Source organism: Rattus norvegicus, chromosome 14, assembly GCF_021556685.1.
Source record: "Rattus norvegicus strain SHRSP/BbbUtx chromosome 14, alternate assembly SHRSP_T2T, whole genome shotgun sequence".
NCBI classification, from domain to species: domain Eukaryota; kingdom Metazoa; phylum Chordata; class Mammalia; order Rodentia; family Muridae; genus Rattus; species Rattus norvegicus.
Genome location: NC_141547.1, coordinates 108353419 through 108378345, shown reverse-complemented (window position 1 = coordinate 108378345; position 24927 = coordinate 108353419). Strand labels below are relative to the sequence as shown.

Below are 24927 nucleotides of genomic sequence, written 5' to 3'. Positions count from 1 at the left end.
ATTGGTCACAAAACAAGCTTCAACAAATACAAGAAGATTGAAATAATCCTATGCATCCTATCAGATCACCACAGACTAAGGCTGGTCTTAAATAACAACAAAAACGACAAAAAGCCCACATACACATGAAAGTTGAACAATACTCTGTTCAATGATAACTTGGTCAATGAAGAAATGAAGACATTTTAGAATTTAATGAAAATGAAGGCACAACATACACAAACTTATGAGACACAACGAAAGCAGTGCTAAGAGAAAAACTCATAGCTCTGAGTGCCTCCAAAAACAAACTGGAGAGAGCATAAACTGGCGGCTTGACAACACACCTAAAAGCTCTAGAACAGAAAGAAGCAAATACACCCAAGAGAAGTAGATGGCAGGAAATAATCACACTCAGGGCTGAAATCAACCAAGTAGAAGCAAAAAGAACTATATAAAGAATCAACAAAACCAGGAGCTGGTTCTTTGAGAAAATCTTCAAAATAGATAAACCCTTAGCCAGACTAAGCAGAGGGCACAGAGAGAGTATCCAAAAAACAAAATCAGAAATGAAAAGGGAGACATAAGAACAGAATCTAAGTAAATTCAAAAAGTCATCAGATCCTACTATGAAAGCCTATATTCAACAAACCTGGACGAACTGTATGAAATGGATAATTTTCTAAACAGATACCAGGTACCAAAGCTAAATCAGGATCAGATAAACCATCTAAACAGTCATATAACTCCTAAAGAAATAGAAGCAGTTATTAAAAATCTCCAACCGAAAAAGCCCAGGACTAGATGGGTTTAGTGCAGAATTCTATCAGACCTTCATAGAAGACCTAATACCCATACTGTCCAAACTATTCCACACAATTGAAGCAGAAGGAGCACTACCAAATTCCTTCTATGAAGCCACAATTATGCATATACCTAAACCACATAAAGACCCAACAAGGAAAGAGAACTTCAGACCAATTTCCCTTATGAATATCGACAAAAAACATACTCAATAAAATTCTTGCAAACTGGATCCAAGAACACATCAAAACAATCATCCATCATGATCAAGTAGGCTTCATCCCAGGGATACAGGGGTGGTTCAATATATAGAAATCCATCAATGTAATACATTGTACAAAAAAAAAACTAAAAGAAAAAAAACCACATGATCATCTCATTAGATGCTGAGAAGGCATTTGACAAAATTCAACACCCCTTCATGGTAAAAATCTTGGAAAGATTAGGAATTCAAGGCCCATACCTAAACATAATAAAAGAAATATACAGCAAACCAGTAGTCAACATCAAACTAAATGGAGAGAAAGTTGAAGCAATCCCACTAAAATCAGGGACTAGGCAAAGCTGCCCACTCTCTCCCTACTTATTCAATACAGTACTTGAAGTCCTAGCCAGAGCAATCAGATAGCGAAAGGAGGCCAAAGGGATAGAAATTGGAAGGGAAGAAATCAAAATATCACTATTTGCAGATGATATGATAGTGTACTTAAGTGACCCAAAAATTCCACCAGAGACCTACTTAACCTAATAAACAACTTCAGGAAAGTGGATGGATATAAAATTAACTCAAAGAAATCAGTAGCCTTCCTCTATTCAAAGGATAAACAGGCTGAAAAAGAAACTAGGGAAATGACACCCTTCACAATAGTACCAAATAATATAAAATACCTCAGTGTGACTCTAATCAAGCAAGTGAAAGATCTGTATGACAAGAACTTTAAGTCTGTGAAGAAAGAAATTGAAGAAGATCTCAGAAGATGGAAAGACCTCCCATGCTCATGGATTGGCAGGATTAATATAGTAAAAATGACCATCTTGCTGAAATCAATCTACAGATTCAATGCAATCCCCATCAAAATTCCAACTTAAATTTTTATAGAATTAGAAAGAGTAGTTTGCAAATTCATTTGGAATAACAAAACAAAACAAAACAAAAAAAAAACCCAAACAAACAAAAAGCAGGATAGCGAAAACTATCCTCAATAGTAAAAGAACAAGAAATCACCATCCCTGACCTTAAGCTGTATTACACAGCAATAGTGATAAAACAAAAATTGCATGGTATTGGTGCAGAGACAGGCAGATAGATTACTGGAATAGATCCCTTGATCTTTGACAAAAAAGCTAAAACCATCCAGTGGAAAAAAGAGCATTTTCAACAAATGATGCTGGTTCAACTAGCTGTCAGCATGGAGATGAATGCAAATTGATCCATTCTTATCTCCTTGTATAAAGCTCAAGTACAAGTGGATCAAGGACCTCCACGTAAAACCAGACACAAACTAATAGAAGAAAAAATGGGGAAGAGCCTCAAACACATGGGCAGTAGGGAAATTATCCTGAACAGGAATCGACAAAGCTTTATGGGATCTCATAAAGCTGCAAAGCTTCTGTAAGGCAAAGGACACTGTCATTAAGACAAAATGCCAATCAACAGATTGGGAAAAGCTTTTTACCAATCCTACATCCATTAGAGAGCTAATATCTAGTATATACAAAGAACTCAAGAAGTTAGACTCCAGAGAGTCACATAACCCTCTTAAAAAGTGGGGTACAGATCTAAACAAAAATTCTCGTCTGAGGAGTATCGAATGGCTGAGAAGTACCTAAAGAAATGTTCAACATCCTTAGTCATCAGGGAAATGCAAATCAAAACAGTCCTGAGATTCCACCTCACACCGATCAGAATGGCTAAGATCACAAACTGAGATAACAACAGATTGTGGTGAGGAAGTAGAAAATGAAAAACATTCCTCCATTGTTGGTGGTACTGAAAGATGGTTCAACTACTCTGGAAATCAGTCTGTACGTTCCTCAGAAAACTGGACATAGTACTACCTGAGGACTCAGCTACACCACTTCTGGGCATATACCCAAAAGATGCTTCAACATATAACAAGGACATGTGCTCCACTATATTTATAGCAGCCTTATTTATATTAGCCAGAAGCTGGAAAGAACCCAGATGCCCTTCAACAGAGGAATGGATACAGAAAATGTGGTACACCTACAAAATGGAGTACTACTCTTCTATCAAAAACAATGACTTCATGAGATTTATAGGCAAATGGATGGAACTAGGAAATATTATTCTGAGTGAGATAATCCAATCACAAAAGAACACACATCGTATGCACTCACTGATAAGTGAATATTAGCCCAAAAGCTCGAATTACCTGAGATACAATCCACAGACCATATGAAGCGCAAGAAGATGACCAAAGTGCGGATGCCTCAGTCCTTCTTAAAAGAAGGAACAAAAATATTCATAGGAAGTGATATTGAGACAAAGTTTGGAGCAGAGATTGAAGGGATGGCCATTCAGAGCCTGCCCCCGGGATCCAGCCCATATACATACAGCCACCATATCCAGACAGTATTGTTGATGCCAAGATGTGCATGCTGAGATGCTCTTGAAATCTGATTGATGGGACACTGACAAGTAAGTAGTTATTAATTACCCTTTACTAATTTAGGTACTCTAGAGAAGATTAACCTTATGTTATAGCTCATAGGTCCTGGATATATTCCTGGATTGCAATTCAATGTCTTTTATAGTCTGCCTGTTAACTCTTTTCTAGGCAGACTCCATGCTCCCCATCTATACCCAATAAATCTAGATTTGAAAGAATAACATGGATATTTCTGCCTTCTCTACCCTAAGGTTGCTTTAAACTTTCGTGTCTTTCTTCCATTCCGGCACTCACTTCTGGTTTTCTTCTTTAATTTGTGGATATTTTTGAAAGACAGAAGAGTTGGCACTAATCAAATCAAGGGTTTCAAGTGTTCTATCACTGTGATAGACCCATTTCCTCTTCTCTATCTGATTGTTTCTTCTTACCATCTTCTTCTTACATGTTTTTCTCCTGTTTATTTCTCAGAACTCACTTTTTAATTTTACAAATTAAATATATATTTATTTGTAAACGTGAGAATGGAGGAGCGTGAATTCCAGAGTCATCTGGAACTCTGCCACCTAATACGATTGCTCGGTATTGAACTCGGCTCCTCTGGAAGAACAATACATGTTCTTAACCACCTCTCTAGCCACAGACTCCCTGTTTTAAGATCTCATATTTCTTATTTTTCCTACTACCTAGTACTGAATTATTTTAGCTTCCAGATCAGACTAATTTTTGCAACACCTGCACAAATACCTCTTCTCTGTCTTAAGCTCTGAGGTTGGTCAGCTTCTCATCTCTGCCTACATCCTGTATCTCTGTTTGTGTTTCTGCTTGTCTTATAGCAGTTACCTAAGTCTACCTCAGGTGGTAGCTTAACACAACAGTCAGACATTTTTGCTCTCAAATATGCATGGGGTTGAGAATCTCTATTGACCTGATGTAGATTCAGAAGATCTTAGCTGGGCTCATCCACATGGACATAAAGTAGGACAAATGGGATACTGGGGGAACTGGCTAGTTTTATGCCAACTTGATACAAACTAGAGCAATCTGAAAAGAGGGAGCCTCAATTGAGAAAATGCCTCAATAAGATCTTGCTATAGATAAGCCTGTAGGCATTTTCTGAATTAATGATTAGTAAGAGGGCACTAATCAAACCAAGGGCCTCAAGTGCCTCTCTGAGTGGGACCAACCCTGGGCTGGTGGTTCTGGATTCTGTAAGAAAGGAGGCTGAGAAAGCCATGAGGATCAAGCCAATAAGCAGCACTTCTTTTTTTTTTTTTTTTTTTTTTTTTAAAGATTTTATTTATTATATATAAGTACACTGTAGCTGTCTTCAGATACACCAGAAGAGGGCATCAGATCTCTTTACAGATGGTTGTGAGCCACCATGTGGTTGCTGGGAATTGAACTCATGACCTCTGGAAGAGCAGTCGGGTATAAGCAGCACTTCTTATGGACTCTGCATTAGCTCCTGCCTCCAGGTTCCTGTCCTGCTTGAGTTCCTACCCTCACTGCTTTTGATGATAAACTCTTATGGAACTGTGAGTAAAATAAACCCTTCCCTCCCTCAAGCTGCTTTTGGACGTGGTGTTTCATCCCTGCAGTAATAACCCTAAGACAATGGGTAGAAATCTCTCCCTCTCTGATAAACTAGCCCTGGTGTATCACATGGCAGGCGAAAAAGCAGGAATCATTCAAAGCCCCTTAAATCAGTCGTAAGATTAGAAATAATCCACCATACAACTCTTTCTACATTCTCTTGGCCAGAAGTTGTGAAGCCACTTCTGGAGACAGAGGTCTATAACAGTGACAAAGTGTTGTAAGAGGTGTGGGAGGGCTAGAGGAGTGTAGACACTGCCACAATCTACCATGTTAGCCAAGCTAGAGACCTCCACAATAACAGTAGATGGTGACATTAGTGATAACAGTGGGAGGTTCTGTTTGACAAGTATTTAGCAAATAATCACCCAAGCTAATGTCAGAGAAAAGACAGATCTTGCTCTGTATTCAGAGCTTTGTTGTGATCACATTATTTATTTTGTTTACATCAGTTTCCATTGAAGGCTCTCTTCCTATTTATAGACCGCTCTCTTATCTTCTGAGCTGCACAAAGAAGATGTTCCTTTCATAAGAACATCAGCCCTACTATATTATTACTCTGTTCTAATGACCTCATCTAGCCTTGTTGATTTACTTAAAGGCTCTGTTTTCAAATACAATCAACTGGAAGTTGGAGCCCCACATATGATAATGAGTAAGAGTTGTCTATTATAGTGGCTTAAACGAGAAGCCTCCTGCCCTATAGATTCATATATTTGAATGCTTTGTCTCTAATTGGTGGAACTGTTTGGAAAGGATCAAGAAGGGTGACCTTGTTGAGGAGATATGTCACCAAGGGTAGGTTTAAAGTGGCAAAAGCCCAGACTATTCCTAGTAAACTTGCTACATCATTCTCTCTGCTCTTAGCAACTGTTCCAGCACCATGCCCTCCTGCCTGCCAGGTACCATGATCTCTGTCAGGATAGACATGGACTGGTCTTCAGATCTGTAAACAAGCACCTAATCGAGTGCTTTCTTTTATAAGTTTCCTTGGTCATGGTGTCTCTCCACACCAATAGAAAAATAACTAATAAACAGAATTTAATTTCTAACAACCGCACAGACAGACACACAGACAGGCAGACAAACAGATAGATAGACAAGCAGATAAACACAGACACACCCCAGAATACCTTTTTAAAAAGCCAATATTAACCATTCAAGACAAGAATTCTTATATTGATACGGAGGCTTTAAATGAGTACAATCATTTTGTAAAGCCATCATATAGTAGAGCCTCATAAAGCTGAATACATGCTTAGCCTATGACCAGCAGATTCAGCTTCTAGGCATTTTATCTAACAGAAATTTGTATACATCTTCCCTAAAAGACGTATATAAGCATGTTCATAACACATTATATATAATTGGAAAGAACTCAAATGTTGGTTCAAAATAAAAATAAAGTGTGATGTACTCATGCATGAGGGTGTTATACAACTATGGAGTTGTAGGCAGTCCAGCTCCCTCCATGCGACAGCAGGAGTAAAGTTCATAAGCAGAACACTGACTGATAGAAGCCAGACACAATTCTAGTTAAAGTTCAAAGACAGCAAAACAAATCTATAGTGTTAAAAGTTCCACAGTGACCACAAGAGAGGAGAATAGGAGCTGCAAGGAAACAGGAAAAGAGCCGTAAGGACACTGGTTATGCCTACTATGATCTGTGGGCTGGCCACACGCTGTGCTTAGTTCATGAAAATTCATCTAACTGAATACTTATGTGCCTCTTTTCATATATTTTATACTTCAATAAAAAGTTTTCTTTAAAAATATTCTATAGATTCCACATTGTTCTAGAGCATTCCAACCCTTCAGCCTGGCCTAAGGACCTTTATGACCTGGTCCCAGTCCTTCCTTTCCAGAACCATTCTTCGCTACCTCTGCCTTAAATCGCAACCCAAGCAAGCCATCATTAATACCCACAATTCATCATGTTCTCTCATGGCCCTCTGATTCCACCTTCCACAGTCTACTCTCCTCCACTTTATCAAGTTGATGAACTCTGATTTAAATGGGAAAAAGCAGTTTGAGCTTCATCTCTACCGGGAAATTTCCCTTCGTGGCATACAACTCTGGGTAGTTGCGTTTCTTCTAACAGCTTGTAGGTATTTGCCGTTAGTTCATAGCAGTATCATTGTTGGTCTACAGAGTTCTCTTGCTGCCAGCCTCTCATGAGAGCAAAGACTGTGTCCTTTATCTTTGCATATGACTATATCCTGTACATGGCAAATTCCCAATTAATGGCCAGAATATGAAAAACAACAAGGTCAGCAACATTTAGCTTACAATTAGACATGACCAGCCTTTTGACATTGCACTGTGGTGTTGCTATATGCAAAGTTCACTCACAACTAAACTGCACAACCGAACTGCAAAAAGCCAAGTCATAATGTTTTAAGAAATATATAATTTTGTGTGTGTGTGTGGGGGGGGTGTTGCATTTGCAGTATCCTTGCCTACACAAAGCTTAGGGTGACAGGTTCAAATACTGCAAGGGCATTTTAGCTTTGTTACAGAATTTGTCTGTAATCAGTCTTGTAAGAAGTGTGTGTGTGTGTGTGTGTGTGTGTGTGTGTGTGTGCGCGCGCGCGCATGCACATACACGTTTATTAATGGAAATTAGTTGGGTGCAGTGTCCCACACTTGTAATCTCAGCACTTGGAGGTAAAGGCAGGTAGGAGGACCAAAGTGTTCAAGGTCATTCTGGGCTACATAGTGAACTGGAGTTTAAAACCAGCCCAGGATACATGAGACCTCCCCAGTCCACCCCACCTCCAAAGAAGAAAAGAAATGGAAAAGAAAGAAAGAGTGACAGAGCAAGCAAATCTGGCAGTACAGGCCACAAATTTAGTTTACAATGGGCATTTTGTTCCCTATAAACGCAGGGAAATCAAACACACATTTCCACATTTCTTAAAGCATGTAATGTTGATATTGACCGTTCCCTAAAGACTCATTGCAGAATGACTGTATTCCTCTGGAATATGGGTGAAATGTTAATGTTCTTTCTTGGCTACAAACTCATGACATTCCTCTAACATCTAAATTGGCCGTGTTTCTTGGAACTGCCAGAAATTCCTCAGATAACCCAGGATTTATGAACTGAGAGGTTTATGATATTTCAGAGGGTAGAACTAGCTATTGTTTTGCATAATGGACAAATGGAGTAAATGCAGTTTTAGTTGTGACCCAGCTTAGATGGGGAAAAGTGAGCCAGGTTGACAATAGTAATATTCTGTGCTTGTGCCAAACAGCCTCAGCCAGGCACAGGGCAAAGCTGTGATCACGATGGCTTCTGCACAATATTTCTTTGTAGGGAGTCGGAAGAGACTTTGATGATGGCAAGTAAGATAATATGGATTTGTCTTGATTCTCTGTCAGTGAGGCTTCACTTGAACAGCAGAAGCACAGGTAAGAAGCCTCACCCAGGTTGCTTATTATCCAGAGCTGGGGCAGTAGGGAAGTAGTTGTGATAAAACATTATAGTAAGTGCATGCTACGTGATGGGACAGACGCCGTTCTCTACAGCAGGCCTACTCCTACTTTGCTGAGGCCTTCTCTCTCACCACAGGACAAGAACAGCGCTTGTCACCATTCCTTGAGTCACAGCTGATTAAACTGAACATGGACATCTGACTCAAGCCAAGCTGCCTGGGAAGCCACTGGGAATTTAAAGAAGTAGGGTAGGTAGTTTTGAGACAGTGAGGGAGGGCGAAGGAAGGGAGGGAGGGGAAGAGGGAATGGATGGGAGGGAGAGAAAGGAAAGTATAGAGAAAAGGGTGGGGGCAGATGTGGATAGAGGGATGGAAGGAAAAAAAGATCAATTCTTTACCCCTTTCCCTTTTCTGGTTCCCATCCCTTGGCTCTTCTCACTTTGTGCCCCAGTCTAGCCCAGCCTTCCTGACAGAGCACTGTATTTTCTTTTCTGCTGATTTAGATGATTTCTAGGGTTCAGAGCCAAGACTCCAAAGCTCTTGTATTCAGGTAGATAGAATATCTCTCTTTACTTCTCCTGGGCCACAGCATTAACATCTGAGGAGGACAGAATGAGTTGGGTGTTAGTGGGACTGGACACAGAGGCCTCAGCATAGCCACAATCTGGATCTACAGCCTGTGCCTCCGGTTCCACAGCATTGAATGCGGGGGCGGGGGGTCGGGGGGGGCGCTTGGGGAGCGGACGGGGGACTTGGGGGGAGTGCTTTGAATGGTGTTGGTTAGTGGGTGTGTAGATTTACTTCTTTAAATCCAAAGCTTGTCCCTCATTTGAACAACAACAAATACAAAATTAAGCCCATGGAACATTTTAATTATGATAGACAACACGGGAAATTGTACTTATGTATGGAACCTAAATTTAGAAGCCTGGACAAACTGCCAGGATTAAGTCCATGTAAATAGTCCATGCCAGGTGCTAGGAAGCGGCTTCAGAGACAAGGGGCTGGTCATGCAGGCAGGCTCCTTGTTACCCTAAGATTTTGTGGAAGAAAGAGCTTTGCTCTGGGCCGGTTCATTTTTAAGAAATCTTCATTTCCAGGTTAAGAATGAACTGTTTTTGAGAGAATCATTTCAGGGCGGCTCCCATTCCCTGCCTTTGTGTCTGTAAACAAGGGAAGGGTGTGGCCTGACTTGGATCCGTTCTGACAGTGTTTGTGCAGCCCTGACCGGAGGCTGGAGCCAGTGGGAAAGAGGAAGTGTGTGGGTGGGAGAAGGGAAATCTCTCAAGCTCCGCTTGTTCCCCTCACAACCCTGCCCCACCCGTACTTTTACATTTCTCCACTTTCCCTAGTTGCCTCTACTCACTTTGGATCCTCTGAAAACTGTGGGAAATGGCTCAGACAGGAACGATTGTACAGGAGTTGTCCAGAGCAAAGATATTGAACTTGGGACATGAGAAAAGCCTTTACTCTCACTCCATACCCTCTGAAGAGGCTTTTTATTATGAAACCCTGGGGCGCCACTCTGACCCTTTTGGAAACTTGAAGTAAAGTCACATCAAGGAGCATCCTCCTGGAACCTATGTCTCAAGACATGGTCCACGTCAGAGACCAGAATTCCCTGTTAATGACAACCAGCCCTTTTTCTTCTTAAGTTAGTATTCCCAACAATGTATAGATCCGCTGTATTTGGGGATAACCTAGGGTCAGCTATTCGCAGAGACCAGGTCCAAAGTGGATGCTATTGCTGCAATTCCCAAAAGCAAGATTCAGGAGAAAAGTCAACTAGACCAGGGGGCTGGGGCCCAACTCCCCAGGTCCATTGCCTCTTTATGGTTTACATCTGAAAACTCTTTTGGAGTGGACTTCCGGGCTGTTACACAAGTTTATCTGTCAATGTAAGACGTCAGAAGGCATTTAAATATTAGTTCCATACGTATATTTTGCATATTTATGTTTGTGTACTATGATCTTGGCTGAAGTCCCCAAGTGTTAAAGCTAGGCAATCCCACTTCTTCACTTCGTGTAAACTTGGGTAAGTACTTGGACAACTAAAACTCCATTTTCCTGTCTGCAAACTGAGAACAATCGCAGTAATACTTATCACAGGCATTTAAACTATAATTACTGCCTCGTGCCCTTGGGCAAGGATCTTTTTGTGTGTGTGTGTACCTTAGCTTTCTCACCTGTCTCATCTGTCAAACGGAAGCATTCAAATGTTATCTGTCTCCAGGTGTTATTATCAATACTGTAATAGCCTTGTGGCAACATCTGGCAGACAAAGAACCATAAATGTTAGTTGTTACAGCCACGAAGATGTGGAACTCATGACCTTCTGGCTGGCTCAAGGAAACCACAGCACACACGCAATGCTTAAGTCCCAGGAAGGCCACCTCTGCCATGTCTGTCAGAGCCTGAGATCTGCCTCAGACTCCAGACTCATCCTGTGATTACAAGGAAGCATGGGGCCTGTTCCTGCTTCCAACTGCAACTGTTCTTTCAGCCAAGTGTAATCTGATGAATATAAAGTAGGAGTTCTGTCCTCGGATAACCTCCATCGGGGCTTTGAGATCCATTCAGAAAGGTGAAAGAAAAACAAACAAACAAAACAACCTTACATCTCTGGGCAGGGTCTCAGTGGTAGTAGAGAGTGAGGGATTAGGCAGGGCTCCTGGCTTCCCCTCCTAAGGTCCAGGGATTGCTGTTCTTCACCAAGGGAGGAGTTTCTGCAGCTCCGTACATTGGCAGCCTCTTAGAACTGGGCTGGGTTTGGGAATCAACTTGCAATGTTCTGAGCCTCCCTAATAGGTTGCTTGCTTATACAGAAAGACACACTAGCCACGGGGTGCAGCCTTTACACAGCAAGCACAGTTCTTTCACAATGTTGTCTCTGAGAATTAACAGCTCTGTCCTCAGCTCAACACCCACTGTCCCTGGAGCCACGGCCTGCAGCTTAGACTCCAGAGCTCTACTTTAGGGTGAAGCAGAAGGAGAACTGGCCACTGGCTAACTGGCAGGCATCTGGCCCCAGATCCTCACCTACACTAATAGCACTAACTCAATAACACACGGCAGGCAAACCCTTCCTCCATCTCTCTTCTGCAGACACATTTCATCTCCAAAACCTTCTGTCCCTTAGTCACATTGACACATGAGTGTGCCATGCTACATCAGATGCTTGCATTTTGCTAAGGAAGCCCTAAGCTAAGGAAAAAGAGTCTCCCTGTGTGGTTTCCAACAGCAGAGAGGCCTTTTGTGATTCTAAGGAACAACGGTCTTCTTCCAATTCCTCTCATCTTAGAACACATCTACTCAAATGCTGTCCAGCCTCTGCTTCCACGTACGATATTAGCTATTTCCTCCACAAATTCACTGAACCACTCTTTTGGGCTGTTTGCATAGCCACTTCCCAGAGCTCATGAGCAGCAACAATCAAATCCCAGCGGCAACTGTTTCTATTGAAGCCTTTACATTCCAGTCCCCTTTTCTCATGGCCATCAGTCTTACCTTCTGGAGTCAGTCATGAAATGATGCCTAATCTCTTTTAAATTTTCAGCTTCTGAACGTATACATAGGTTTATACACTACAAGAATGGCACCATTCCAACCCTTGTGCTGCTTTCACTGTTGTGAACTGTGCCTGTCTTTCCTAAGGTCCTATTTGGTATAGGACATAAGTATGTAGGTTGGTTTTCACACAAGCCCAGCAATAAACAATAAACATCTTTATATTTCTTAAAGGAAGTAGTTGCTATGTATGACTGGTAACTTTTTTCAAGAGTTAGACACCTCAGCTATTAAATTCCTCTGCAAAGTATGAAAGGCAAATTAAGTAATCATATCAAAAGCAGTAAACTCAAAAAATGTGAAGTGCAGTGGTATTTGTAGGGTGTGGTGTAGTGAGGGGGAGATCAAGTCTGATTGTCAGACTTCAGCCAAAATCTCCAGAAAATACACAGATTTATAAGATTCTGCGATGCCCTCATATAGCTTTTGGGTTGAGTCTGCTTGTGGTGCACGGAATGGCATGAGGTTTGCTGGGTAGCACAGGGCCAGTATGTGAGTCGAGGGTGTGGAACAAGTATGGTAAGCGTGTATCTGGGCGTGCCTATGAAACAGCTGAACTATTTTCTATAGATTTTTTTTTTTTCCGGAGCTGGAGACCGAACCCAGGGCCTTGCGCTTGCTAGGCAAGCGCTCTACCACTGAGCTAAATCCCCAACCCTGAACTATTTTCTAAACTTTCTGTTTATGAAGAAAGATTGGTTGGACAGCAATAATATGGCATAATCATCAATGTTGTTCATCCCTGAGATACAATTTCACCAATGTATCAGTGGCACAATAAAACACGTTACTCACTGATGTGTCCTCTCGGAAGAAATCAGAAGTATTGGTAGCTGTTAGCTTATGTTCCACGAAGGGAAGTTTTGATTCCACCCTGAATGTACCTTCACTTGTTTGCGTAACTGCTTCCTCTTGTCCCTTATTGAAATATTTCAGCTGTATCTTAACAAATTGAGTGGAGATGAAAGTCTCTGTCCCAACCAAGTTGGCTTATTCTTTAACAGCTTGAAGCATATCTACTATGAACACTTAAAAATTAGAGGGCGTTAGGCCTAGAGGTGCCCTATAATTACAGCAAGCAGCAGGCTGATGTGAGGACTCTTCACTCTGAGTTCAGCCTGGGAATAACAGTGGTGTTGTTATTCGATTGAGTATTATCTATCAGGGGGACACATGGATGGAAAGAAGATCAATGGTGGAACAAAATTAATGTTGCTGTGCATGTCGAAGCTGTAAGAGTTGTAAGCTGACATTTCTGTTTCCTTTTATAAATACTGCATATGATCAGTACATGGTGATCCACACTTATAATTCTAGCACTTGGAAGGTGGAGGCCAAAGGATCAGGAGGTCAAAGGCTTCGTAGTGAATTTGGGGCCCTGTCTAAAAAACAAAACATAAAAAACAAACATCACATTTTCCCCCTTTGAATATACATTCATGCTTGGATAGTAAAACTTTAAAGACCTGAGATAGCTCACTGGCTTAAAAAGACTTACCCTATCTGACTAGTGCCATTGTGATGTAGGTTTTATACTTTATACCATATTTAGAGAGTCTTAATATAATCCTTCTTGGTAGTGTTTCTCCACTTTGTATCTCTTGGCTATGTTTGCTATAAGTGCATGGCTACCTTATGCGTGTTTTCTTGGAATACAGAAATAAATGAAATCAAATCTGAGGAAATGTAATTTTCTCAAAGCAACATATGAAAATACTGTTGCAAACAAAGTATTGTAGTTTTCTTAGAAATAATACCACTCTAGGGCACCAAAATTTTCAAAGGCCTTTTTCTCTTGTTTATGTCTGTAAAGTAGTCAATATACTTAACAAGAAAGAACTACATTGCATTTGGACCAGCGGAGGGAGGGCAGCACCGGGAGAAGGTTTAAAAGCTAAATCATGTGACACCCAGAGGAGGCAAGACAGCATAATCATGTGACATCTATTAAGCTAGCGATGGTGTACCATGTGCATCCAGCTAACTAATCTTTAATTTTTGTACTAGGCACAGGGCCAGCACATCCAGTCACCCAGGATAAATGATTAAGGAGCATCTTGAAAAAACTACTGAACGTTATTCAGTATAACCAAATACACAACTCTCCTGAGCCAACTATGCTTTTAAAAAAGATTTATTTCATTTTCTTTTATGTTTATGAGTGTTTTACCTACATGTATGTCTGTGTACCACATGCTTGTTTGGTATCCCGCAGAGGATCCCCTGCAACTGAAGCCACAGAGGGCTATGAGACACCATGTAGGAGCTAGGACTGAACCTGAGTAGTGCTGTTAACTGCTGAGTCATATCCAGTTCTGAAGCCAACAACCTTGGTCAGATGGGCTGTAATGACAAGATGCCAATGGTGAAAAAGAACGCAATGCAAATTAAAAACGAAAGAATCTTTGAGAATACTTTTTACAGAATGAAGTTGGGCTCACTGTGACTCTTACAGCACAACTTTCTGAACATGGTTTTCCCCAAGTTCAGGATACTTTTTGAAGCATATTTCACAAGATGTTTGTGTTAACTGGATGCTTCAATTAATTGGATAAAATAATAACTACCTGTACAGAAAATAAATGATAATTTCTGTAGTATAAAAGTAAGTCTTAGAATCCAACTATGGGAAAGAGCACACTCCAGAAAAATAGACAAAAGATACAGGCAGTTCGGGAAAGGGCACAAAAAAACAGGAAATAGATGTATGAAAAACACTCCACCTCATTCAGAGTTCAAAAAGTCAAGTCCAAATGATGACACGATAGCAACTTTCACTTCCAATTGCCACAGAGTCCAAAGAGTAGTAAAAAAGCACTTGCCATTATACCTGACTGCCAGATTTCAATTCCTGGAACACACATGGTGGAAAGAGAGGACCTCCACGTAATCTCCATGGACCATGCACTCATCCATATAACTACACACACACAAAATAAACAGAAGTAAAAATAAATCTTAAAAAATGGTAGAGGAGAAAGAAGTCAAACATGGTGGCCTTGCTTGGGATCCCAGCACTTGAGACACATGAGAGGTACAGGCAGAAGGGTCAGGGGTTCAAAATCATCCTCAGCTACATAGTGGGTATGTTAAAGAAAACAAAAAGTTAAAACAAGAAAGCAAGGAGAAGAGACCCCAAAGTAGACATTAGGAAACTACTATTCTCATGTAGTAATGAGGATGCTAACAGATATGTTTTGTAATCAATATTTATTAAAATTGATTGCTATGTCATAATTACTCTGATGCAAGCTAGGGGCAAGTACACAAAAATAAGTGTATATGGATCACGGCTGCCTTGTGGATTCTAACAGTAAACTGGAAACAAACCATTAAAAGGCTGTGATAGAATCTGCTTGCTTACAGAAAGTGTTCCAACATACAGCAACAACTAAAAGAAGCAAATAGCCAAGATAATACATAAACAATTTAATTTCTGTTACATACATGGGGAAAACCTAAGGGTGTATACACTGAAGTGTGAGTACTAGCTATTTTGGAGCACCTTTCATTTATATCCTCTCTGTTGCTTTAATATTGAATCATATATTAAAATTAAAATAAAGATGATGTTAAAAACAGCATAAACATTTTAAGAAAACTGCCATGTGGTTTTCTTGTCAAAGATGATATTCCTTAACACTGAGGTAAACAACATGGACTTCTAAAATTTATCACTAGGACTTGAGAAATGGCTCAACAGCTAAGAGCACTTGAGGCTCTTCAAGAAGCCTGGAGTTCAGTTTCCAGCACCCACATCAGGTAGCATACAGCTGTCTATAACTCCAGTTCTAAGGGATCCAATGCTTCTGGCTTCCATGGGTACCTGTGCTCATGTGCACATACACACATGCAGATATGCACACATCAAATAATAATACATCTTTTAAAAAATCACTTAAATTTGTCTACCATGGTAGTACATGCCTTTAATCTCGGCAATTGAGAGGCAGACAGATTTCTGTGAGTTGGAGCCCAGCTTGATCTGTATAGAGTACTGGGGACAGCCAGGGCTATGTAGAGACGCTCTCTCAAACAAACAACTTTCTGTAGCCAGGCAGGACCCCCAGTGGAGCCATAAGGACACCAACCATCCACAAAACTTTCAACCCAAAATCTGTCCTGTCTTAAAGAAATGCAGAGACAAAGATTAGAGCATAGACTAAAGGAATGGCCATCCAATGACTGGCCCAACTTGAGACCCATCCTGTGGACAAGCACAAATCCCTGATACTACTAATGATACTGTGGTATGCTTGCAGACAGGAGCCTAGCATAACTGTCCTCTGAGATGCTCTACCCAGCAGCTGACTGAAACAGATGTAGATAATACCCACAGCCAAACATTGTCCGGACTGGGGTGAAGAGGGAAGGCATTTGGGATGGAAAGAAAGAACAAACAAATAAGTAAAATTTACCATTAAATATTTTAAAAAATGAAAACAATACTCTAGATTAAAAACAACTGAAGGCATTAGGTAAACTTCACCTACATTCTAAATGCCAAATCACAAAGAAATGTTTCATAAAGGACTTTATTGGGCCACAGCTGCATTGTGAATGCAGTAGGATAGAATCCTAGAATATAAACTTTGAGAATAACTGATAAAGGAAGTTCTCTTTTAACTGAACTGTTTGCACCTCTGCTAGCATATATTTATACTATGTAACCTGGATTATCCACAGGAAAGACTGTTACCTAGTATTGTAGTTATAGAATTATAGTCTAGTATTCTAACTATAACTGTGATTGTTGAATGATACCAATGCATTCATTTCTAGAATAACTTGTCTGGTTTATAGGTTTCAAACTAGTCTAAAAGCCATAAGCTGGGAAGGTTATGAACTGGAGGGAATGTTAAAATCCTATAGGATCAATCCCCATCCTTTTACAGATGTGCAGAGGGACATGGACATGCTAGGTGAGATATCTATAATTAAACAGAAGAATTGGTCTGAGGATTCTTGCCACCATATCCAGAAGTCTTAACATTAAGTTATTAAGATTTATTTAACCCTAGTTGAACACCAAAAATGGACCAGAATTCACACCAACTTACCTAGAGAAAGTCACTTTCTTCACATTCTGCATTGAAGAAGAATTACATGATAATCTTCAAGGAACAAAGAGCCTCCAACTCCCAGCACTTGTAATCATGCAGGCAGCCTGCCCAGTGCACACAGAACCAAGCCATGTCCTTTGCTTGACTGTTTTGTTACATAAGAAAAGTTAAAGCCAACTTTTTTTTTTAAAGAACACAACTAACAAAAAAAAGTTAAGTTCTTTATTCATTTAGTAAACATTTCTATCCTTTCTGGTAGAATGATGGAAAATAGATTAAATCAATCAATTCATTCATTCCAAAATGTGTGTATCTTGCCTGGGTTAAAGACTCCAGATTCGTCCAATCCTATTCTAAATTGTCCTCTGTTTAATAACCTAGAAGAACCACTCTTCATTCTGTTCCTGATGCTGAGTGGACCTGCATCCTGTACCTTTCAGAGAACCACCAGAATCTCTTTACTCTGTCCTGGTTAGGTTGCTTGTTTGTTTGTTTTGTCAACTTGAACAAGCTAGAATCATTTGAAAAGAGAGAACTTCAGTTGAGAAATGTTCCAACCAGATTGATTTGTGGGCAAGCTGGGGACATTTTTCTTGACTCCTGGTTGGTAAAGGAGAGACCATGTACTGTGGGCAGTGCTATCCCTGTGCAGGTGGTCTTGGATGCTGTAAGAAAACAGGCTGGACAAGCAGCATCCCCCATGGCCTCTGCTTGAGTGCCTGCCTTGACTTCCCTCAGTGATAGACCGTTGCCTGGGAGTGTAAGATGAACTAAGCCGTTTCCTGTCCACATTGCTTTTGGTCATGTTTATCACAGCAATAGAAACTCTCACCAAGGCTCCCTGTTCCCTTGCAATTAACTGAAAGCAGAAAGAGTTTTGCTTGTCAGGAAGAGTTCGTCTCTGTTAATTGGAAATAATATCAGAAGCCTTTAGGACTTGCATCTTATGCATCCTTCTACGTACGCTACTGCAGCAAAGGAAGAGAGATTCGATCAAAACAGTGGTTCTAAAATGAAACAGATGGAATTCTAATTGGTGGAGGATCCCTAGGTAAGGTCAGGCTGCTTGGATTTGGGGGAGGGTTCAAAATGTTAGCTCAGCTCAGATTCATTAATGTTCAAGTCTCAAGGGGGTGAAGTGCAGAAACTCAGAGCTAGTTTGACTCCAGACTGTCCTCCAAAGACCATTTGAAAAAGGCTTGGTCACCAACCTGGGGAGCTATAAAACCTCTAGGGGATAGGTCCTAATGCGAAGAAATTAGGCCATGTGACCTTGAAGGAGATACTGGGATCCCAGACCCTCCTCTGTGTTCCAGCTACTGTGAGGTGAGCAGCTTTGTTCCCCTACACCATGTGTCCCTACACCATGATCTCTTATTCAGACTAAGGAAGATGGCTGACCATGGGTTGAAACCCCTGGAACTGTTAGCTGAAATAAAAATGTCCACCTTTTAAGAAGTTTATCTCAGGTACATTTTAGCAACAGAAACCTGACTAATAAACTTAGGTATTGGTTATGTTCCAGGTATGAAGCCTAACATTGGCTGGCAAGAGGGTAGGAGAGAAAGGATGAATTCCAAGGGTGCTCCAGAGTAGAAAGTACGGTCCAGCTTACAATGCTTCACTGTGTCTAACCCAAAACTCAACCACAGTGACTCAAGCTGTAGTCTATGTTGCATACTGGTCCTCACGCCTTATTTACTTTACCTATAGACCATTTGAAAACTACCATCCGTTGTCAGCAAATGGTCAGTGTTGCCATATGCTTCACTTTGCTTATCAAGAAGGATACTGGAGAAGTTTACAGTTTTAGAGACTTCAGAAATGCCAGAGAAAATCCAGCTTCATGAAGAGACAAACGGATACAACAGCGTAAGGCAGGGCTTCATCAAATGTTCAGTGACGTGTTACAGACTGAAAGTGAGTCACAGTTTAGAAAGAGGGGGAGAGGAGAGGGAAGGGAGGGAGAGGAGAGAGGAAAGGGGAGGGAGGAGGGTGAGAGAGAAGAGAAGGCATAGAGAAGAGAGAAGGAGATGAGAGAGAGTAGGAGAAGAGACGGGAGGAGAGAAGAGAGAGACAGAGAGGAGAGAGAGGAGAGAGGACACAGGACTGAAAGTGGAAAAAGGAGAGAGGAGAGAGGAGAGAGGACACAGAGGAAAGAGATAGAGGAGGAAGGAAGAAGGAGCAGGAGGGGAGAAGAGAGATCCCTGAATTGGTGGAGGGCTGCCAGAAGGTGCAGAAGTTTTAACCTTCTCTCTCAAAACAGGGATCCTCTTCTTAAGAAGAGGATTTGAAGAAATTGGAAAGCCGTCTCAGGAACCATCAGAGTAAAGGTGGCAGAAACTCACAGACACCCCAGGCCAGCTTGGGCAACAGTAGATAGAGAAAACATGGATGATCCACAGTGTTTTCCATATTTCAAATTATTTACTCAGACTGCATCCCGAGCAAGAACAGTTTCCTGTGGTTTATAAATAGGCCCCAGTTATTTCGGTAGACTGTAGTGCTGATGACCCTTTGTGCAATGTTCCGTGAAGACTTCAGATTTCCAGGAGGCAGAAGAAAATGTTTAAACACACGAGAAATGATCCAGAACACGAAACGCCACCAATAAAAGCCAGTGCAAAGTTTGTGCAGAAGCTCTGTCCTAACCAGGTACTCACCTCCCCACCCTCCCACATCCTCCAGGTTTTCTTCCTGATTACTTTGCAGAATACCCAAGGCCTTGAACAGTCTAGACTAGTGGATAAAGAAGCACAAGGCTGAAAATTACCTGAGCTCACAGGGAGGATATTGCCAGGGTTACGATTCAGTTTTCAAATGTCTTTCAGTCCACATTCGAATACAGACTTTCTATCTACTTCATGACTTAGGAAACCGCAGAACTGCAATTCCCACATTTTCTGAGATGGGAGCCTTTTGTTTGAGGAACATTCCAAAGCTTTATACAGATTAGAGGGCGTGCTACAGAAAGGAGATATTTATATCAGTAGTTAAGTGGTTAAGTTAATGCAGATGTATGCTGTGCAATCTGTGTGGTCTTTCTGGATGCTTGTGGGTTCCAATCAGCTCGTCGATATTTGAGTTGCTATATATTGTTCATTACGCCCTGAGAAAGATTTTAAACGAAAAGACACCTTTTATTTGTATGTTTCTTTTGGGTTCCTGTTAAAGTATATATGTGGCATAAAAGAACTGTTGAAATCATACATTCTGATCTTAAACAGCTGGTAAAGAGGAGGTCCATCATTTATTCATCAGATTTGTGTAGATTAAAATAACAATAAAACAGCAGAAAAGTAGTGCAAAAGCTCTGCTAGGAAAACACCCACCAGCCAACGTGGTTACCTGAAAAAAATCACCATCAAACATCTCCCAAACTGTGAAGTAGTTCTTCTGTCAGTGGTCTCATGTAGTTTGCAGAGTTTGCAGTTGTGTCTAAGATGTCTCTAAATGAGGGGAGGTGTTATGAGCACCATTCCTTCACAATCAGGTCAATCGGTTAAAATTAAGCCAATAGCCAAGGTCATTCCTGAGGCCTTCCAAATATTCAAAATTTCTGAACATACCCCTGCAGTTGAAATGGAGAATCCACTCAATTTATCAAATGTTTTTAAATGGCTTTTCACAGGCAGACATTATAGTTAAAGAGTATCATTTTTGTGTGTTTAGGTTTTTTTAGTGATAAAAGTTTTACTTGGTTCAGCCGTGGGACTTCCAACCAGAGACTAAGAATGCATTCTTTGCGGAACACTCTGAACACAAAAGTCTCTGTTCAGAAACCCTTCACTGCGCTGTTCCTAAAAGCAAAAGTCTGAAAAACATGAAGAAATAAATGGATAGCATATCATGGAACGCAGCTGCAGTGGTGAAGAAAAGATAGAAGAGCTGACAAAAAGTTCTCTAGGATGCCATAAGTAAAACCAGCAAAGGTCACACAAGCCTTGCAGCCTGCTACCTGTGGAGTAAGACGCTCTGGTTACAGACTAAAGACACGCTATTTTGGGAGAAAGGTTTTGTCTTTGTGTTTTTAAAAAGGGTGGTTAGGCTTTGGACACTTTCTGGAGCTATATTGATTAGATTTGATAGAGGTAGACCTCCTGAAAAACTGTATTCAAGAAAACCAAACAAAAAGATATCTTGATATTAAAATTTTGTTTTGAGGTTTATATATTACAGAATGTGCAGCTTTGGTGAGTCTCATCATTAGAATGCTGAGCTGGCCTGCTTGGACTCCTGATCAGGGACTTTCAGCCGGATCCAGTCAGGACAGACATCAGAGACCACAATAATCATTGGTGTGACCTTCTTATGGCCTAACCAACTCTCTCATTTTCACACTACCCACTTACAGCTTGAAGAAGTTATTGAAGAGTAATCAGCCCAATTCCCTAAACTTTGGGAGGCTGAAAATGGTTATTCTAAGGTTGTCTTTCTAGAGAATTTAGAATGGTCATAATTTAACAGGGAGGAATTAGCTCAAATTGATTGTACAGCCATAATCTCATTTGGTACAAATCCTTATATTTGTTACTAAGCTAAAGTTATAATCCTTTATATTGGTATAGAATTTATTTGATACATTTTCTTTGATATGAATTTTTATAGATTTAAAATTAAAATTAATATTGTTACTCTCATATATAGGCATTGAACCTATACAACACATTTAAGCATACAAGGCTTATACCCAGTTCTTTACTGCTATTAAAAAAACTAATCTGAGGGTTGGGGATTTAGCTCAGTGGTAGAGCGCTTGCCTCGGAAGCGCAAGGCCCTGGGTTCGGTCCCCAGCTCCGAAAAAAAAAAAAAGGAAAAAACAAACAAACAAACAAAAAAAACTAATCTGAAATAATTATATATGTGAGTTAAGGGCCAGATAGCAAATTCATGGCTCTATGTTTATTGTTAGAATGCTTCCAAGATAATTTATTAAGATAATTAATGGACAATAGTCCAGATTACTTACATAGTTAGATGGTTTTCAGAAACGTCAGAAATCCATAAAATGTGACACTTGTTGTTATTTATCATTTGTGGAGGCGTGACTGCTCCTAACAGCCCCCCTTTGGTGGATTCAAGGAAGAAATTGAGCATCTCCACCTCCAGGTGACTTAATACATTGTGGCTAGGTAGCCACTGGGCAGAAATTGCCTATTTCTTCTATAGACAAAATTCTGTCCAGAAAAGGACACATTGCAGCATAGTTGACTGAAAATCTCTGCCAAGCCAGAATGATCAGCCCTTCATAATTCTGCATTTCAAAAGTCTGTCAGATGATCCTAGGCCAGAGGGCTGAAGACTTGCTCTCACATGTTGTTAACAGGGGACTGTCAAAGTAGACAATTGTCTCTTCAACCTGTCTCAGTCCAGGAAGCTGTGTTAGGCTTCCTATATTTTCAGATAATATTGGTCATTCTCAGATTTCTGACGGGGTTGAAACTAGTTTTAGTCTCATAGCCTACCAAGGTTGTTTACCTTTGAAAATACATATTTAATTAGATATTATCAGATAGTATACAAGCTAGTCAGGACATAACAGATTTTAAGCCTTTCTTAAGCTGGAATAGATAACTAAATGTTCTGTTTAACTGATAAAATGTTGAACTGGGTGTTAGGTATATCACAAAATGATAATAGTTGTGCTCAGATAACATTTGAGAGAAAAGGTTGTTTGTTTTTTAATTGGATAGAAAGGGCAAAGTGTGGGTTGATGTTGTGCAGGTGAAGGCAGACACAAGATAAAATGAGGCCTGTCATTGGACGAGAAGGAAGGGCGGCAGGAACAAAGGAAGGAAGGGAGAGGCAGAAAGGAAGGGAGAAGCAACACAGAGGCAGACATAAACAATCCTTGCCATGAATCCCTGCATAGACACAGGTTGTTATGAATACTTCTTAAGGGATGAGTTTCTATAGGTCAATTTATCTTATCTAGGTGGGCAGTTTATATCCTTATCGATTGGTTGTGAGTTTATTGTGTGGATGTATTGTGGACTGAGAATTTAACATATAAACCCAATTGTTGGGTTGCAGTTTGTTGAGTCTTTATTTTACTGGGTAGCTGGAACCAGAAAGTTTGAGGCTAGCAGAGAGCCACCGGGAGAGATACTAACCTGAGATAAATTATGGTTAGTTCCATATGGCCCTCTGGTGCTGGAACTAACTCCAGGGACCAGCGCGGCAAGGTGCCACAATGGATGGCCCTCGGACCACCATCAGAGAGTACTTCATGGAGCCACTGAGATAAGAAACCACCACCACCACCACCCACCACCTCCACCACCACCACCACCACCACCACCACCACCACCACCCACCACCACCACCACCTCCACCACCACCACCACCTCCACCACCACCACCACCACCCCTGGCGAGGTGCCATGCAGCCCTACAGGCACCAGCACTAGAAAGACTGCAAGATACCCCACAGTGCCACGTGGCCCTATGGGTGCCAGCCCTAGCACGGGATAAAAGGTTTAGCCAATTTTTTAATATTTACTACAACCGAAAAGTAGTAAGAACTGCATTTGGCTCTGTTCCCACACGCCTAAAGAAACACTGGATTGGTACCCTGGAAGAGTAGTACTTCAACAATTTACAATGTGGTTTTAAACATCTTAATGTGGCTTTAAATGTGGTTCCTTATACGGAGTAGGAGGGGTATGAAGTGAATGGAAATGGAGTTGGATGAAGTAAATAAATGTACATATATTTTTATTTTAATTTTTTATTGTGCATATGTGTATATGATGTGTGTGTGGTGGCAGAGTGGATATGCTACCCATGGTGTGTATGTCGAGGCTAGAGGATAACTTGTGGACCTGGTTCTTCCCTTGCACCTATACGTTCATTCTGATGATTGAACTCAAGTTGTCAGACGTGCATGGTTGCACGGCACTGAGCCATCTTACCAGTTCAGAGGACTTATCTGCATATCTTTGATATCATTTTGATGTGTGTGTTGTACTCATATGGGTGCACAAATGAGTATAGATATGCATACCCGTGCATGAGCATGTGGAGACCACAGCAGGACAATGTCAGCAGTCTGCCTCCATTGCTAACCACTGTACTTTGGGATGACAGGGTCTCTCCTTGAGCCTGGAGCTTCTCACTTCAGCCATATCAGCTAGTTAGTGAGCTCCTGGGATCCGTCTGTATCCTCTATCCTTCATCCCTACCCTTATCTCACAGTGCTGAGGTTACAGGCACTCACCGCCATGCCCGGCTTGTACATGGGTGTTGGGGGTCCAAACTTAGGTCTTTGTATTTGCATGGCAGATACTTTACCCATGAAGCCATCTCCTTAGAGCCCTGATTTGTGTCTCTGTGTTCTTGTGTGTTCGTGCGTGGGCACATATGCTATGGCATGCATATGGAGGTCAGAGGAGAACCTTGGGCGTCAGTCTTCACCTTAGTTCTACCTTGTCTGAAGTAGTGTCCCTTTGTTGTTTGCTTCTGGGTAAACTAGGCAAGTTGGTCCAGGAGCTTCCAGGGCTCTCCTGTCTCCACCTCTCATCGCTCTGTAGAACACTGGAATTACAGATATCTGTTCCCATGACTGACTTTACAAGAGTTCTGAGAGTTCAAACTTAAGTTCTCATGTTGCGCAGCAAGCACTTGAGTACTACCCACCTCCCCAGCCCTGCTTGGTAAAGTGAAAGGATTGCCTATACAAAGGAAAAATGTACAATTGAAAGAGAAATCTGTGATTGTGGCAGTGAACATTTTCAATAAAATGGATGCTTATTTTGCTGGGTTGTAGTTTGGGGTGGGGCTGGAGAACTAGGGAGTGGTGGACTCATTTCTCACTGTAGCTTCATACTAGGGTACAAATCCCAAAGACAG

At 41.0% G+C, this 24927-nt stretch overlaps 2 protein-coding genes across 2 annotated transcripts in view; one reads left to right on the top strand and one right to left on the bottom strand.

Moving 5' to 3' along the window:
* LOC134481882 (uncharacterized) overlaps window positions 1–24927 on the bottom strand; it is a 65586-nt gene that overhangs the window by 31928 nt on the left and 8731 nt on the right. The window lies entirely within an intron of this gene.
* Sptbn1 (spectrin, beta, non-erythrocytic 1) overlaps window positions 8094–24927 on the top strand; it is a 199833-nt gene continuing 182999 nt past the window's right edge. Inside the window, exons 1-2 of the mRNA XM_087583670.1 lie at window positions 8094–8423; window positions 8584–8695. The gene's annotated coding sequence lies outside the window, so the exon portion shown is untranslated. The remainder of the gene's footprint in view (window positions 8424–8583; window positions 8696–24927) is intronic.